The sequence below is a fragment of the Phyllobates terribilis genome, unplaced genomic scaffold (genome assembly GCF_046119375.1).
Source record: "Phyllobates terribilis strain yellow unplaced genomic scaffold, ASM4611937v1 Scaffold_34__1_contigs__length_13252353, whole genome shotgun sequence".
Taxonomy (NCBI): Eukaryota; Metazoa; Chordata; class Amphibia; order Anura; family Dendrobatidae; genus Phyllobates; species Phyllobates terribilis.
In genome coordinates this window covers 4693420-4709801 of record NW_027362794.1, presented here as the reverse complement: position 1 = coordinate 4709801, position 16382 = coordinate 4693420, and the positions used below count along the sequence as shown (strand labels likewise).

Sequence of the window (16382 nt, the reverse complement as noted above, 5' to 3'; positions counted from 1 at the left end):
CCAATTAAGGCGGGGGGTGGGGTGGAACGAGCAGCTGTCTACCCTTAGGAGGAGGGCTGCTGATTACTTACCTCTCCTGCTGCTGCTGGCTGTCCAGCAGCAGACTGAAGGTGGCTGCTGCTGTGCGCAGGTATATAAAGGCTCAGAGCCTATTATGACACGCGCAGCCAGCGTTCCATTGCCACATTCCATCTACTGCAGGCAGGATACCTGGCTGGCTGAATGTCACTGAGAAGCTCACAGAGACCGCCATAAGCAACAGTTTAACAGAATGCCACAGACTAATCAACCCAACTTTTTGGGTTGGGTTCTCTTTTATAGTCTGCAGGCATTAAATGAAAGAAGTCAGTGTTCCAGCAGAGGGAGACAACGTTTCAGAAAAGGCATTGTAGCAAACCAAAAAAGAAATTTTAAGCGCAGCAGAGTAACCAGCGCACATACCTGTTAGCTCAGGTGAGTTTAAAAGGCTGCTGTTGATAACAAGGGCATTTGCTAAATAGATGGTGTGTGTGCAACAATATACTGAAAGGTCAATTATATTGTGCAGCTTATCTCACCACCTGTAGTTATTTAGGTGAAAGCTCCAAAATGCTTGCCTAATATGTCTGTTTATCCAAAAGGAAGTACAGAGGGAGAGCTAGATAGATAGCATTGCGTTACATTACATGGCAATGCAATGCACAGTTGCTGAAGTTGAACCAAAATGAGCTTGTCATCTGGCTTCTGCAACTTTGAACATGAAAAATCCAATGAGGAGAAGAAAAGCGAAGCCAAAGAGTCCATCCCAAAATCTGACAAACAAGCAAAATGAACAAAAAACATTGAATTCAATTCTTTCTGATTTTAGAAACTGCATTAAAGAAGGGGTGCACCGGTCCTGGAGATACTGCAATACCAGGTCAATGCGTGGAATGGACAGAGCAAGCTCTTTTTCCATCTCCCTGTTCTAAAAATCCATTTAATATATGGTCCCCAGATAGGGGACGTATCAGATATTAAACTGATAAGAACAGATTTTTGCGTTTATATTTAAAATATCGTAGTCTTTATCTTTTCTTCAGAGCTTTAAAATAACATCTTCCATAGGTGATAGTTCCATATACTCAGGGCTCTTTTCTTTCCAAGCTTCTTCATATCCATTAGGTAGTACATATAAATTTCACTTAATGCCAGTCTTATACAATCCTTGACTTCTATATAGTCTCTTTTAAACAACAATATGTTTCTGGTCTTCCATAGAGCACTTTTAACACAACTCAAAGTGCACCATAAAACTCTCTCTTTTTCTTTCGTCATGTTTGGTAAAATCCCATATAAAACCACTTCATGGCTTAAAAAATTAAGACCAGATAAAAATTTTAAAAGCTCACCACAGTCTTTCCACACTTGCTGTGCAAAATCACAATTCCAAATAAGGTGCATAGTAGTCTCATCATTATTGCACTGATGCCTCGGGCAGGTTTGTATAGTGCTAAGTCTTCTTTTATACTGGAAATCACGAGTCGGTAAACATTCCTGTACAATCATCCAAGCTAAGTCTTTATGTTGATTCATCAGGTAAGGTGCATTTGTTAAATTCCATATTTTAGTGACTCTGCTATATGAATAATGGCTTATGGGCGTCAAAGTTTCTTTCTTTTTTAATTGCTGCAGCAGCTTCCTTGCATTCTTCAATGTCTCCATCTCAAAAGAATCTAGGCCATATAATCTGATAACTTTCTCCAGGATGGCATATTGTTGTGGAGGTGATAACAACACTGGGCTTGTTAAAGAAATGGATATCCACTTTCGCCTTCTAAAAATGTGGCCAGCTGCATATCTTAAAAAATGTGCCCAAGGGCTTGAAGCAAACATATATTTAAAACAGAGGCTAAAAAACTTGGAGTATAAAAACAGTTTGACGTTGGGAACATCCTTACCACCAAGGTGGTGCATCTTGTACATTGTTTCTCTCTTCACCTTTTCGAACTTAGAGTTCCACACAAATTCAAACAGCATTCTCTGTACTCTTCTCGCTGTAAGGTCACTTGGGGGATAAACATAACTGAGATATAACATGACAGGAAGCAGAAGGGCCTTAATAATTAAAACTTTACCTTCGATTGTTAATTTTCTTAATTTCCAAAAGTCAATCTTCTTTTGTATTTTGTCCCTTACTCCATCCCAGCTCTTCATTCCATTATTCTGTCGATCAAAAATCACTCCCAGAATTTTAATCTTCTCTGACTGCATCGGGAGATCAGGGATGGACACATCCGCCCAATTGCCACGGACAAAACAATCACATTTCTCAATGTTTAACTTAAAACCTGAGGCTTCACAAAAAAAATTGGTCGTTCTTATAGCTCTCCTGAGAGCGGCAGGTGATGAACAAAAAATAGTAATATCATCCATGTAGCCCATTACCTTCACATCTCTTCCATGTCCTCCAGGGATAGGGACACCTTTAATCACTTTATCTTCTCATAACATAGATAAAAGAGGCTCTATTGCACATATAAATAGCACTGGGGACAAAGGGCAGCCTTGCTTCACACCTGAATGCAAAAACACTTCATTCGACAAAAATCCATTGATTAAAATTTTACTAAAAGAGTTCTTATATAAAAGTGCCACTTGCTTGATAAAAATTTCAGGGAAGCCCATTTTTTTTAAAACCAACCATAAAAAACAATGAGAGACACGATCAAAAGCCTTTTGAAAATCCAACGATAAAATTGCTAAGTCTTGCTTCCTGGATTGCTGGTACCATATGACATCGCGGATGGTATTGAGATGCTCCGCAACTCCTCTTCCTGGCACCCCACATACCTGGTCTTCATAAATAACTTTGGATAAAACTTTTTTAAAACGGTTCACTAAAATTTTGGACATCAACTTGTAATCAACATTCAACAGTGTGATTGGTCTCCAGTTTGCCAGATGGGATTTGGCTCCTTTTTTAAAAATCAGGGAGACCAGACCACTTCTCCAAGATATAGGCAGGATATCACACTTAAAAGCTTCTTTGATTACTAAAAACAAGTCGGGTTTTAAAAAATTCCAAAATTCACGATAAAATTCAACAGGCAAACCGTCAGAACCAGGGGTTTTCCCATAGGAAAAACTTTTGATAGCAGCATCTACTTCCGACAAGGTGACTTCAGTGCATAACAATTCTTGGTCTTCGCGGCTCAGACTATTTTTTAATGAATTAAGGGCATCTTCAGTAAAAGACTGGTCTATAGTTTTCTCATTAAAAAGCTGCTGATAAAACTGGTGAGCTTGGTTGAGCATACCTTCAGTTGTAGTTTCACCCTCTAATTCTGTTATCATTTCCTTAGCAGCAACTACTTTTTTAAAAAAAAATCTTGAGCACTTTTCATTTTTCTCCATCACTTCAATTTTTGAGTTATAAATTATTTCCTTACCCTTCGACTCTATACTCTTTTTAATTTCTTTTTTTGTTGCTTCAATTAAATCGTCCATTTCAAGTCCCACATCTCTTAGTTGATAACAGGTCTGCAATTTAGTAATAAGCCTCTTATGCCAAGCGGACTTTTCTCTTGCATTGGCTATGCTGACCTTGATAAAAAAACTTTTTATCTTCATCTTGCTGTATTCCCACCATTCTAGCAGAGTTAAAAATGTTTGTTGTTTTGTTCTTAAATAATTAAAAAACGCTTTAAAATCTGTTCTTACCTTAGGATCTTGTAACAATGTTGTATTTAGCCTCCAAACTCCTCTTGCCTTGACAAGCCCAGGTAATTCTAACTCTGATAGCAGCATCTTATGATCTGAAAAAATGTTTGGGATTAAGACAACAGATTTGACATTCACATATTGGGACATGAAAATAAAATCAATACGAGATTTAGAAGAAGAGTTCTCCCAAGTATAACCGGGATCATTACTATGGATCTCTTTCCAGGAGTCTCTAAGAAAAAAATCAGTTAACAAATCCTTTAGTTGTTTCTCTGTTTTGTCTTTTTTAGGAACGGTGGAACTCCCGCTTCTCCCTTCACCAGGCAAGACACAATTGAAATCCCCACAGAACATCAGAGGCGATGAACCAGGTAGGTAATATTGCACATCTTCAAACAACTGATGTCTCTCTTCCTTCACCGGAGAAGCATAAATGTTCAAAAGTCTAAAGTCCACACCTTTAAAACTAATATTTAAGAAAAGAGCACGTCCAGAAGAAATGTCCACAAAAGAGTTGATTTTAAAGTCATGCGACCTAAACAGCACTCCAATGCCAGAGGAACGATTTTCATTATCTCCGGACCAGATAGAGGGCCCATGAGGCCAATCTTTTCTTAAATCTGCATAATTCATATCAAAGTCAATGTTACATTCTTGCAAACAAAAGACATCACAGTCCACTGTTGACAGGTAGGAAAACAAAGCAGCCCTTCTTGTAGGGCCCCTTATACTCCTCACATTGAGCGAGGCTACTTTAATTGACGAGGTCATGATAGGATAGTTCAGGTCACACTACTGTCAGAATCAGACATAAAGCCCACCGATGTTAACGGGCTCTGCACTTCTGAGTCCGAAAAAGAAATGTTTATAGGGTCTGAAGGCCTTGGCTCCTCAGGAGGGGCCGCGGGAGCCATTGGCTTGTATTGCAGAAGACTTGGTTTTAATGGACACTTCTTGGAAGTCTCCCTGGCCACATTCTCATCAGACCTATCATCTGTTTTCCTTTTCCTACGAGTTTCCAGCTCCATTGCTTCTTCCTCCGAGCTAAATGTCCCGATTTCAGCAGAGGGACTCCCCTCCACCACCATATCACCCGGATCAGAATCAGCAGCCCAGTCCTTAGATGAAGCTTCCCTCTTCCCAGGAGGGACAGGTTTCTCAGCTGGAGGTTTCTGCACAGACGTGGGCTTATGCGCAGCAGGAATAGGAGAAATGGCAGGTTTTCCCTGTGCAGCAGGCACTGAAGTGCTTGTGGACCCGCCTACAGGGGGTTGTGTTCGCACAGTAGATACAGGACCACCGGTGGGACTCCCCTTAGCAGCAGGAGCAGGAGGGTTGGTTGGCTTCCTCTGTGCAGCAGGTGCAGACGTACCACCTGATGTACTAGCAGGCTTGGTCTGTGGAGCAGGTACTGGAGAGCTAGAAGACTGCCCCCGCGCTGTAGACGCACCCGCAGGAGCAGGAACAGCAGAGGGTTGCCTCTGCCCCCCGGGAGCAGATGGAGGCACACGGGCAGGTTGCTTTGCCAGCGTTTCAGCATAGGTTTCCGCCTTTTTCTTCAAAGGACACTCCCGGAAGGAGTGACCTGGGACCCGGCAGATGTTGCACACCATCTCATTGGTACAGTCCATTGTGGCATGTCCATGCTTGTAGCACTTCTTACAGATTGCCACCTCCTCCTTGCAGTTCTCATAAGTGTGACCGAAACACATGCATTTCCGGCAGAAGAGGGGCATGTCCGGGTACAAGAGGCGCCCCCGCTCCCTACCGATCAGGAAACTTGACGGAGGATGACGCTGACCACCAATGCCATTTGGATCCTCACAAAATTTAACAAAAAATTTATGCTTTCCCGTCCAGAGGTTTTCCTCATTCATGACCTTGTGGGAATACCGCAGTTCTGGGAAATAGTTTTGAAGAAAGCAAATAATATTAACTAAGGGAACATGAGGGTTGCTCATCTGAACCACGAGCGGCTTCTCTCCACCGGAGTAAAGGATGACAAAGGTGAGTCCTTTAAGGTCCTCATCTGAAAGGTGCAGGTGAATCTGGCGGAAGAGGTTCTGGCACGCATACTCCGACTCCAGAGTCAAAGTGAAGGAACCGGGGCGATCTTGAAGGGCCAGGATGTCTTCCCTCTTTACTCCTAGGATCTCCAGCAGCACTCTCCTCACGAAAAACTTCAAGGTCATCTTCTCCTTGGATGCATCGTCCACTTCGATCTTGAAAGAGTTCTTGATGCGAAGGTCACCAGCTCTGGCATAGCGCACTGCGGCCGCTACTGCTGATGCCATCTTCAAAAGGTAGATAGGGTCGATCGCCTTCTTGGTTTCTTTGCGTATCTGCCCCCTAAAGCAGCATGAGGCTTAAGACGGCTTTTACACCGCCGATGCCTCAAGGCCAAGGGCACGATTGGCTTAGAATCCTTCTGGCAAGATGTGGTATCTTAGCCAAAAGGCCGAGAAGCGATAACCAGAATTGGTTTCGAACTACGGAGCCACCTAAGGATCCTGAAAAGTCCATTTGTGGAGATGAGCTCCTGGACTCCCGTTAAGAAGACATGTTGTCAACCTCTAGATCCCTTACATGCCTGCACTTTTCGGCTTGCTGCTGCTGCAATCCACGCGTTTTAGATCTGCATAACTCCACCTCTTTAAACACAGCACCTTCACCCCCTGCTGTTCCCACCCGCCTCAACACCGTTGGAAGGGAGGAGAACCAATTAAGGCGGGGGGTGGGGTGGAACGAGCAGCTGTCTACCCTTAGCAGGAGGGCTGCTGATTACTTACCTCTCCTGCTGCTGCTGGCTGTCCAGCAGCAGACTGAAGGTGGCTGCTGCTGTGCGCAGGTATATAAAGGCTCAGAGCCTATTATGACACGCGCAGCCAGCGTTCCATTGCCACATTCCATCTACTGCAGGCAGGATACCTGGCTGGCTGAATGTCACTGAGAAGCTCACAGAGACCGCCATAAGCAACAGTTTAACAGAATGCCACAGACTAATCAACCCAACTTTTTGGGTTGGGTTCTCTTTTATAGTCTGCAGGCATTAAATGAAAGAAGTCAGTGTTCCAGCAGAGGGAGACAACGTTTCAGAAAAGGCATTGTAGCAAACCAAAAAAGAAATTTTAAGCGCAGCAGAGTAACCAGCGCACATACCTGTTAGCTCAGGTGAGTTTAAAAGGCTGCTGTTGATAACAAGGGCATTTGCTAAATAGATGGTGTGTGTGCAACAATATACTGAAAGGTCAATTATATTGTGCAGCTTATCTCACCACCTGTAGTTATTTAGGTGAAAGCTCCAAAATGCTTGCCTAATATGTCTGTTTATCCAAAAGGAAGTACAGAGGGAGAGCTAGATAGATAGCATTGCGTTACATTACATGGCAATGCAATGCACAGTTGCTGAAGTTGAACCAAAATGAGCTTGTCATCTGGCTTCTGCAACTTTGAACATGAAAAATCCAATGAGGAGAAGAAAAGCGAAGCCAAAGAGTCCATCCCAAAATCCGACAAACAAGCAAAATGAACAAAAAACATGGAATTCAATTCTTTCTGATTTTAGAAACTGCATTAAAGAAGGGGTGCACCGGTCCTGGAGATACTGCAATACCAGGTCAATGCGTGGAGTGGACAGAGCAAGCTCTTTTTCCATCTCCCTGTTCTAAAAATCCATTTAATATATGGTCCCCAGATAGGGGACGTATCAGATATTAAACTGATAAGAACAGATACTACACTTGATCTTAGCCAAAAGGCCGAGAAGCGATAACCAGAATTGGTTTCGAACTACGGAGCCACCTAAGGATCCTGAAAAGTCCATTTGTGGAGATGAGCTCCTGGACTCCCGTTAAGAAGACATGTTGTCAACCTCTAGATCCCTTACATGCCTGCACTTTTCGGCTTGCTGCTGCTGCAATCCACGCGTTTTAGATCTGCATAACTCCACCTCTTTAAACACAGCACCCTCACCCCCTGCTGTTCCCACCCGCCTCAACACCGTTGGAAGGGAGGAGAGCCAATTAAGGCGGGGGGTGGGGTGGAACGAGCAGCTGTCTACCCTTAGCAGGAGGGCTGCTGATTACTTACTTCTCCTGCTGCTGCTGGCTGTCCAGCAGCAGACTGAAGGTGGCTGCTGCTGTGCGCAGGTATATAAAGGCTCAGAGCCTATTATGACACGCGCAGCCAGCGTTCCATTGCCACATTCCATCTACTGCAGGCAGGATACCTGGCTGGCTGAATGTCACTGAGAAGCTCACAGAGACCGCCATAAGCAACAGTTTAACAGAATGCCACAGACTAATCAACCCAACTTTTTGGGTTGGGTTCTCTTTTATAGTCTGCAGGCATTAAATGAAAGAAGTCAGTGTTCCAGCAGAGGGAGACAACGTTTCAGAAAAGGCATTGTAGCAAACCAAAAAAGAAATTTTAAGCGCAGCAGAGTAACCAGCACACATACCTGTTAGCTCAGGTGAGTTTAAAAGGCTGCTGTTGATAACAAGGGCATTTGCTACATAGATGGTGTGTGTGCAACAATATACTGAAAGGTCAATTATATTGTGCAGCTTATCTCACCACCTGTAGTTATTTAGGTGAAAGCTCCAAAATGCTTGCCTAATATGTCTGTTTATCCAAAAGGAAGTACAGAGGGAGAGCTAGATAGATAGCATTGCGTTACATTACATGGCAATGCAATGCACAGTTGCTGAAGTTGAACCAAAATGAGCTTGTCATCCGGCTTCTGCAACTTTGAACATGAAAAATCCAATGAGGAGAAGAAAAGCGAAGCCAAAGAGTCCATCCCAAAATCCGACAAACAAGCAAAATGAACAAAAAACATTGAATTCAATTCTTTCTGATTTTAGAAACTGCATTAAAGAAGGGGTGCACCGGTCCTGGAGATACTGCAATACCAGGTCAATGCGTGGAGTGGACAGAGCAAGCTCTTTTTCCATCTCCCTGTTCTAAAAATCCATTTAATATATGGTCCCCAGATAGGGGACGTATCAGATATTAAACTGATAAGAACAGATACTACACTTGATCTTAGCCAAAAGGCCGAGAAGCGATAACCAGAATTGGTTTCGAACTACGGAGCCACCTAAGGATCCTGAAAAGTCCATTTGTGGAGATGAGCTCCTGGACTCCCGTTAAGAAGACATGTTGTCAACCTCTAGATCCCTTACATGCCTGCACTTTTCGGCTTGCTGCTGCTGCAATCCACGCGTTTTAGATCTGCATAACTCCACCTCTTTAAACACAGCACCCTCACCCCCTGCTGTTCCCACCCGCCTCAACACCGTTGGAACGGAGGAGAACCAATTAAGGCGGGGGGTGGGGTGGAACGAGCAGCTGTCTACCCTTAGCAGGAGGGCTGCTGATTACTTACCTCTCCTGCTGCTGCTGGCTGTCCAGCAGCAGACTGAAGGTGGCTGCTGCTGTGCGCAGGTATATAAAGGCTCAGAGCCTATTATGACACGCGCAGCCAGCGTTCCATTGCCACATTCCATCTACTGCAGGCAGGATACCTGGCTGGCTGAATGTCACTGAGAAGCTCACAGAGACCGCCATAAGCAACAGTTTAACAGAATGCCACAGACTAATCAACCCAACTTTTTGGGTTGGGTTCTCTTTTATAGTCTGCAGGCATTAAATGAAAGAAGTCAGTGTTCCAGCAGAGGGAGACAACGTTTCAGAAAAGGCATTGTAGCAAACCAAAAAAGAAATTTTAAGCGCAGCAGAGTAACCAGCACACATACCTGTTAGCTCAGGTGAGTTTAAAAGGCTGCTGTTGATAACAAGGGCATTTGCTAAATAGATGGTGTGTGTGCAACAATATACTGAAAGGTCAATTATATTGTGCAGCTTATCTCACCACCTGTAGTTATTTAGGTGAAAGCTCCAAAATGCTTGCCTAATATGTCTGTTTATCCAAAAGGAAGTACAGAGGGAGAGCTAGATAGATAGCATTGCGTTACATTACATGGCAATGCAATGCACAGTTGCTGAAGTTGAACCAAAATGAGCTTGTCATCTGGCTTCTGCAACTTTGAACATGAAAAATCCAATGAGGAGAAGAAAAGCGAAGCCAAAGAGTCCATCCCAAAATCCGACAAACAAGCAAAATGAACAAAAAACATTGAATTCAATTCTTTCTGATTTTAGAAACTGCATTAAAGAAGGGGTGCACCGGTCCTGGAGATACTGCAATACCAGGTCAATGCGTGGAGTGGACAGAGCAAGCTCTTTTTCCATCTCCCTGTTCTAAAAATCCATTTAATATATGGTCCCCAGATAGGGGACGTATCAGATATTAAACTGATAAGAACAGATTTTTTTTGATTGAATATATCTTTTATTAGCACAAAAAATAAGTTAACAGACAGTGTACAGTGCCGCAGCCCAGTACACACAGAATTCTACATCATATTTACATAGCATGAGGATACGACGCACTAACTAGACACATCACACCCCTATGCTACACAAAACACTCAATCTGAAAGAAAAAGCATGTCAAGCAATACAGTACGACGAACCGTGATAAGGGATGGGGATTGGGAAAAAGGGGATGGGGAGGGGAAAATCACAGGCCCGAAGCTTTATTGAAAGACAAGACACATAAGGGTAGAGGGGGAGGAGGGGTTTAGTCCTCATCCTCGTCCTCCGGACCGTCCATGATGGAATAGTCTCTGAGCAGGCTGTGGATCAGCCTGCGGCAGTCCTGGATGGACATCCTCTCCCTCCTCAAGATGAGCCGGTTCCTGGCGACCCAAACGGCATCCTTGAAGCAGTTCATAAGGCGCCAAGCCTCCTGGATGGCTCCGACGGTATGAACCCCAGGGAAGAGTCCGTAAAGCACAGAATGGTGCGATAGGCTCGCCCTGGGGACAGAGTTCCTCAGGTCGTCCTCAAGTGCAGTCAATAGGCGCTGTGCAAATCCGCAGTCCCAAAAAGTGTGCAAAGATGTTTCCTCCACGAAGGGGCACCTTGGGCAGTACCGGGCCTTGCACAGGTTCCGGGCATGCATGAATGACCGGACGGGCAGTCCGCCCTGAATCGCCATCCACGACAAGTCCTTGTGCCCGTTGGTCAGCCTGTCAGACGACACATTTGTCCACACAGTCTCCAGCGTGTCCTGGTGAAGTCCTGTGATGTTCTCCACGTCATCCTTGGCTCTGATTAGCTTGTGGATAGTTTTGGGCTTCCACAAGTCGGGCTTGAGTCCCTCCAGTTGATGCTCCCCCACAAATCGAACGACGTCTCCGTAGAACCATGGCGTCGTCCAGTTGTAGGGGAAGGAGCTGTCCCACTTGTCCCAGCCGAGTCGCCTCCAAAGAGGAAGCAGGAAGAAGCGAGACATGGACCTGCCCGCGGAGCCATTCTTGACTTGCAAAGTCCGGCGGACACAATCACACACAAAAGAGGATCGCAGGAGGGTGGGGATATCTGGAACGCCCTTCCCACCCTTGCGAGGCTCCTTGTACATGACGGCCCGCCTGACTCTGTCCATCTTGGATCCCCAGACAAAGTGAAACACTGTCCTGGTAATGGCCCTGCACACAGTGACGTGTGGGGGCCAGGCCTGCGCCGTGTACTGCAAGACGGGCAGGACCTCATTACGCAGGACGAGTGCCTTACCCTCACAAGTGAGGTGTCTGAGGCTCCAGAGTCCGATCCGTTGCTTCACCTTGGCCAAGCGTTCTTGCCAGGACTTGAGGGCCGCTCCTTGCTTCCCGAACCAGACTCCCAGCACCTTGAGGAAATCCGGTTGAATGTTGAAGGGGAAGGGGGCGGAGGAGGCCGGCTGCCAATCCCCGAAGAGCATGGCTTCCGACTTCCTGCAGTTGACTTTGGCCCCTGAAGCCCGGCCGAACCTCTCACACGTCTGGACGAGGGCGTCGACTGAACCACGATCAGCGCAGAAGATGGTGACGTCGTCCATGTAGAGCGAGCACTTGACCTCGTGTCGTCCCGGACCCGGTGCGGTGATCCCTCTGATCTCTCCATTCTGCCGGATAGCCTCTGCGAAGAGTTCTATAACACAAACAAAAAGAAGAGGTGATAGAGGGCAGCCTTGTCTGACCCCAGAGAGGACAGGGAAGGGGTCAGTCTTCCAGCCGTTCACCAACACCGAGCTGTGGATATCAAAATACATCAGACGGACATACGAACAAAACATGTTACCCAAACCTAACCGGTGCAGAGCTCGGCCCATGAACTCGTGGGAAACCCGGTCGAAGGCCTTCTCCTGATCCAAGGAGACCAGGGCTGCGTGTGCGCGGCGGACCTTGATGTACTCGACCGTGTCCCGCACGAGAGCGAGGCTGTCTGCGATGCGACGTCCAGGGATGCCGCAGGTCTGGTCCGGGTGGATGATCCGTCCGATGACCGTCTTAAGTCGTGTCGCCATCGTCTTGGCCAGGATCTTGTAGTCCACGTTGAGCAGAGTGATGGGACGCCAATTCCTCAGGTCGCACCTCTCTCCCTTCCGCTTGTACAGGATCGTGACCATTCCTTCCCTCAAAGATGGAGGCATTCTACCCTCCACCACCATCTCCTCGTACAGGTCCAACAGGTCCGGACAGATGAGGTCTCCCAGCGCTACATAGAGCTCCGCTGGAAGACCATCACTGCCCGGGGTCCTGCCGGTCCTAAAGGATTTAGCGGCAGAGAGCAATTCGCCCACCGTCAGAGGTTTGTCCAAGGCTGCCGTGCCTGCAGGATCAAGATGGTTAGTGATACCTGACAGGAACTTATCAGCAGCGTCGGGGTCGGTAGTCTTGTGGGAGTAGAGTTCGCTGTAGAAGTCGCTGACGACCCTCATCACGTCCTCCTTCCCACGTCGCATGTTTCCGCTCTCGTCTCGCAGCTCGTTCAGGGGCGTGTGACCGGCATGAAGTTTCCTGAAAAAGAATGAGTTACATTTCTCACCCTTCTCCAGATTCTCCACTTTGGAACGGAAGACGATTCGCTTGGACTCCTCCTCAAAGTGCCTTTTCAGGCTCTTCTTGGTCTCCTCCAGCTCCTCCCTCACGTCCCAGCCGCAGTGAAGAAGGTCCTGCAGCGACCGCAGCTCGCGCTGCAGCCCTCTGAAGTCCCTCCTCTTCTCACACGCCTGTTGTCGACCCTTGGCCTGAAAGAAACAGCGAAACTCAAGTTTAACATATTCCCACCAATCAGAGACTGTTTGGAAGCTACCCTTGTAGGACTGCCACATTGCGTAGGCTGCTCTCAGCTCCTCCATGACTTCATCCTGAGCCAGCAGAGCACAATTCAGCTTCCAGGAGCCGGGGCCGGACGGAAAACCGTCGCCGAGGACACCTTGTAAGTGAATGGCTCTGTGGTCGGAGAAGAAGCAGGAGACCATCGAGTGCCTACTCTGCCTGACTGCCCGAGAGGTGAACACAAAGTCAATCCTGGAGCGGAGTGAGTCATCGGGTCGGCTCCACGAATAGTTCGTGGAGCCTCTCCCCATGGAGCCCACCACATCCTGAAGAGAGGCCTCGGTTACCATCTCGATGAGCAGCTTGGACGTGATGTCCAACTTGGCAGATGTGCCAGAACTACGACCATCCTCCTCGATGGGGCAGTTGAAATCCCCGGCCATCACTAAGGTCCTGGTGGTGGCAAGCTGAAGCCGCAGGGTCTGGAAAAGCTCCAAACGCTCATTCTTCAGTGGGGACGCATACACGTTGATGAACCTGACAGGTTCTCCCGCCCAGTTGCCATCTACAACAAGAGCCCTGCCGCAGATGAGCTCCTGGACGGACTCAAGCGTGAATGCGCCCCCCCTGATCAGAATTGCGACCCCCGCAGACTTGCAGTCACCCCCACCGGACCAGTAGGATGGACCGTGGGACCACTCCCTGGCCAGATGTTTGAAGGACCTAGAGGAGGGAAGGGAACATTCCTGCAACATATAAACATCACACAACTGGGAAGTAAGGAAGGCATAAATAGTCTGACGTCTGAACTTGTCCTTGATGCTCCTGACATTAATGGAAAATAAGTTAATATTAGCCATCATGTAGGGAAAAAAGAAAAAGTTAGCGCAGGCCATACACCTTAGTTACCACTCCGGTCGGGTGGTCCCTCGTCGGTGTTGACTGCTGGTGACGGGATCACCAGCAGGCCCTCTTCCTCCATCTGGTCAAGCAGCGCGGCCTCGATCTCGGCCACCACCAGTTCCTCCTCTTCTGGCTCGGCCACCAGGGTCTCAACCATGTGCTCCATCTCTTCTGGCTCAGGGAGGGTATCCTCCTTTTCGCCTACGAAATCCAGAATCTTCTTTTTGGAGGATTCAGTAGCAGGGCTGTCCTCCACCTTCCTCTTTCCCCGGGTTGGAACTGGGGAGACAAGAAGGGGAAAATCCTCCTCGGAATAGATAGCGGCGGGTGGAGGAAAGGTTAATTCCACCGCTACCATGGTCTGGGGAGGGAGAGTGGCTGCCGGGGCAGGGGAAAGGACACCTGCTGAGGAGTAGGGGAAGGAGGAAGAGGAAGTGGAATCCTCAGCAGGGGTGGCCGGGGTGGGGGGGGATTGGACCGGGGTGGCAGGGGGAGGGATCGAGAGAGGGGTGACAGAACTCTTACCCTCCTTTGACTTTTTCTTCTGCTTCGGAGCTGCTGGGACCGTCGCTGGGGCTTTGGCCACCGACTCCTTGACCGCTTTGGCCTTGGTCGTCTCGGCCTTGGCCGCTGGGGCCTTGGTCGTCGCGTCCTTGACCTTCACAGGCCTGGTCGTCGGGGCCTTGTCCTCCGTAGCTGGGGTCGTCGCAACCACCGATGCCCAGGATCTCTCACGCTTGGGGCAATCCTTGTACAGATGAGCCGCCAGCCCACACAGGTTGCAGGACGTCTTCTTCGGGCAGTCCTTCGAGCTGTGTCCCGTCACTCAACAAATCCTGCAGGCATCCTCCTTGCAGTCCTTCATCTCGTGGCCGTTCTTGCCGCATCTCCTGCAGTTCCGCGGCATGTCCGGGTAATAGATGAGGCCGTAGGAGTTGCCCAGGGAGAATGTCGGGGGCAGGTGCCGAAGTCCGTCTGAGTACGCCAGGTCCCTGTGAAGTCTAACGGTCACCGACCACTTACCTGTCCAGAAGCCGAGTCCATTCAGGATGTGAGAGGGTTCCTTCACAACCAAACAGAAGCGTCTCAGGAAGGTACAGATGTCTTGGCCTGGGGTGTGCGGGTTGCGCATGGAGACCGTGATCCTCCTTTCGTCCCTCTGGATAGGGCAGCTACCTGTAAAGGCAGAGAAAGAATTATCCGGTCCTTTTGCGCTTACCATTTCCCAGAACCTCCTGCAGGTGTTCACAGTGGCGAAGGTGACGAAAAAAATCCCCGTCAAGAAGGTCTGGATGCTGAGGGTGTCCGACCTGGAGAAGCCTCGATCCAGCAGCATCTTCTGGCAGAACACGTCCGAGGACATGTCCGGCACCCTCCCATCCACTTCCTTCAGCTTCAGGGCCACCGTCTGCCGCATCCATGGCTCCAGGGCTGGAGCTTCGTGGCGGGGCTTCTGGGGTCCCTTCTGCTGGCCAGTCGTGGAGGCAGAGTCCTTGGGGTCAGAATCGGCTCCTGGCTGGGCCCTCCTGGCTGTCCCCTGCTCCAGGCTCTTCTTTTCGGCCTTCCTCGCAGCGCTTGCCATGGCTTTCCTCCTGCAGTTACTTCTTGGAGCTGGATCTGGAACTCTTCCCGGAATGGGTGGAGCTATGCAGATTCTTCTCCCGTCGTGTTCTGGACAAATTCCCCGAAAGGTCTTTGTCTCGATGATTTTCTTCCTCGAAGATTCCACAGGACAGCCCGATTCTTCTCCGAGTCTTCGTCTTCTTCTGGATTCTTTAGAGCTTCTTCCTCCCACCGATATCCGCCTTCCTTCTCCGATGTCAGCTGGGCTCCGAAGCTCTTCTCCTTCCGAGTTCGATCGCTCTCGTCAAGTGTAGATCGTAGCTCTTGTGTTCTTAAAAGAACAGATACTACACTTGATCTTAGCCAAAAGGCCGAGAAGCGATAACCAGAATTGGTTTCGTACTACGGAGCCACCTAAGGATCCTGAAAAGTCCATTTGTGGAGATGAGCTCCTGGACTCCCGTTAAGAAGACATGTTGTCAACCTCTAGATCCCTTACATGCCTGCACTTTTCGGCTTGCTGCTGCTGCAATCCACGCGTTTTAGATCTGCATAACTCCACCTCTTTAAACACAGCACCCTCACCCCCTGCTGTTCCCACCCGCCTCAACACCGTTGGAAGGGAGGAGAACCAATTAAGGCGGGGGGTGGGGTGGAACGAGCAGCTGTCTACCCTTAGCAGGAGGGCTGCTGATTACTTACCTCTCCTGCTGCTGCTGGCTGTCCAGCAGCAGACTGAAGGTGGCTGCTGCTGTGCGCAGGTATATAAAGGCTCAGAGCCTATTATGACACGCGCAGCCAGCGTTCCATTGCCACATTCCATCTACTGCAGGCAGGATACCTGGCTGGCTGAATGTCACTGAGAAGCTCACAGAGACCGCCATAAGCAACAGTTTAACAGAATGCCACAGACTAATCAACCCAACTTTTTGGGTTGGGTTCTCTTTTATAGTCTGCAGGCATTAAATGAAAGAAGTCAGTGTTCCAGCAGAGGGAGACAACGTTTCAGAAAAGGCATTGTAGCAAACCAAAAAAGAAATTTTAAGCGCAGCAGAGTAACCAGCG

At 48.1% G+C, this 16382-nt stretch overlaps 3 non-coding genes and 2 pseudogenes across 3 annotated transcripts; all 5 read right to left on the bottom strand.

Annotated features, from left to right (window-relative positions):
• Positions 1 to 861: 861 nt before the first annotated feature.
• Positions 862 to 1038, bottom strand: LOC141181984 (U2 spliceosomal RNA; annotated as a pseudogene).
• A 6225-nt stretch (positions 1039 to 7263) lies between these two features.
• On the bottom strand, positions 7264 to 7454 carry LOC141181171 (U2 spliceosomal RNA). The gene has a single exon (XR_012256773.1). It is a non-coding gene; the product is annotated as a U2 spliceosomal RNA (small nuclear RNA).
• A 1109-nt stretch (positions 7455 to 8563) lies between these two features.
• Positions 8564 to 8754, bottom strand: LOC141181170 (U2 spliceosomal RNA). The gene has a single exon (XR_012256772.1). It is a non-coding gene; the product is annotated as a U2 spliceosomal RNA (small nuclear RNA).
• A 1109-nt stretch (positions 8755 to 9863) lies between these two features.
• Positions 9864 to 10058, bottom strand: LOC141181929 (U2 spliceosomal RNA). The gene has a single exon (XR_012257456.1). It is a non-coding gene; the product is annotated as a U2 spliceosomal RNA (small nuclear RNA).
• Positions 10059 to 15622: 5564 nt separating this feature from the next.
• Positions 15623 to 15700, bottom strand: LOC141182084 (U2 spliceosomal RNA; annotated as a pseudogene).
• Positions 15701 to 16382: the final 682 nt, after the last annotated feature.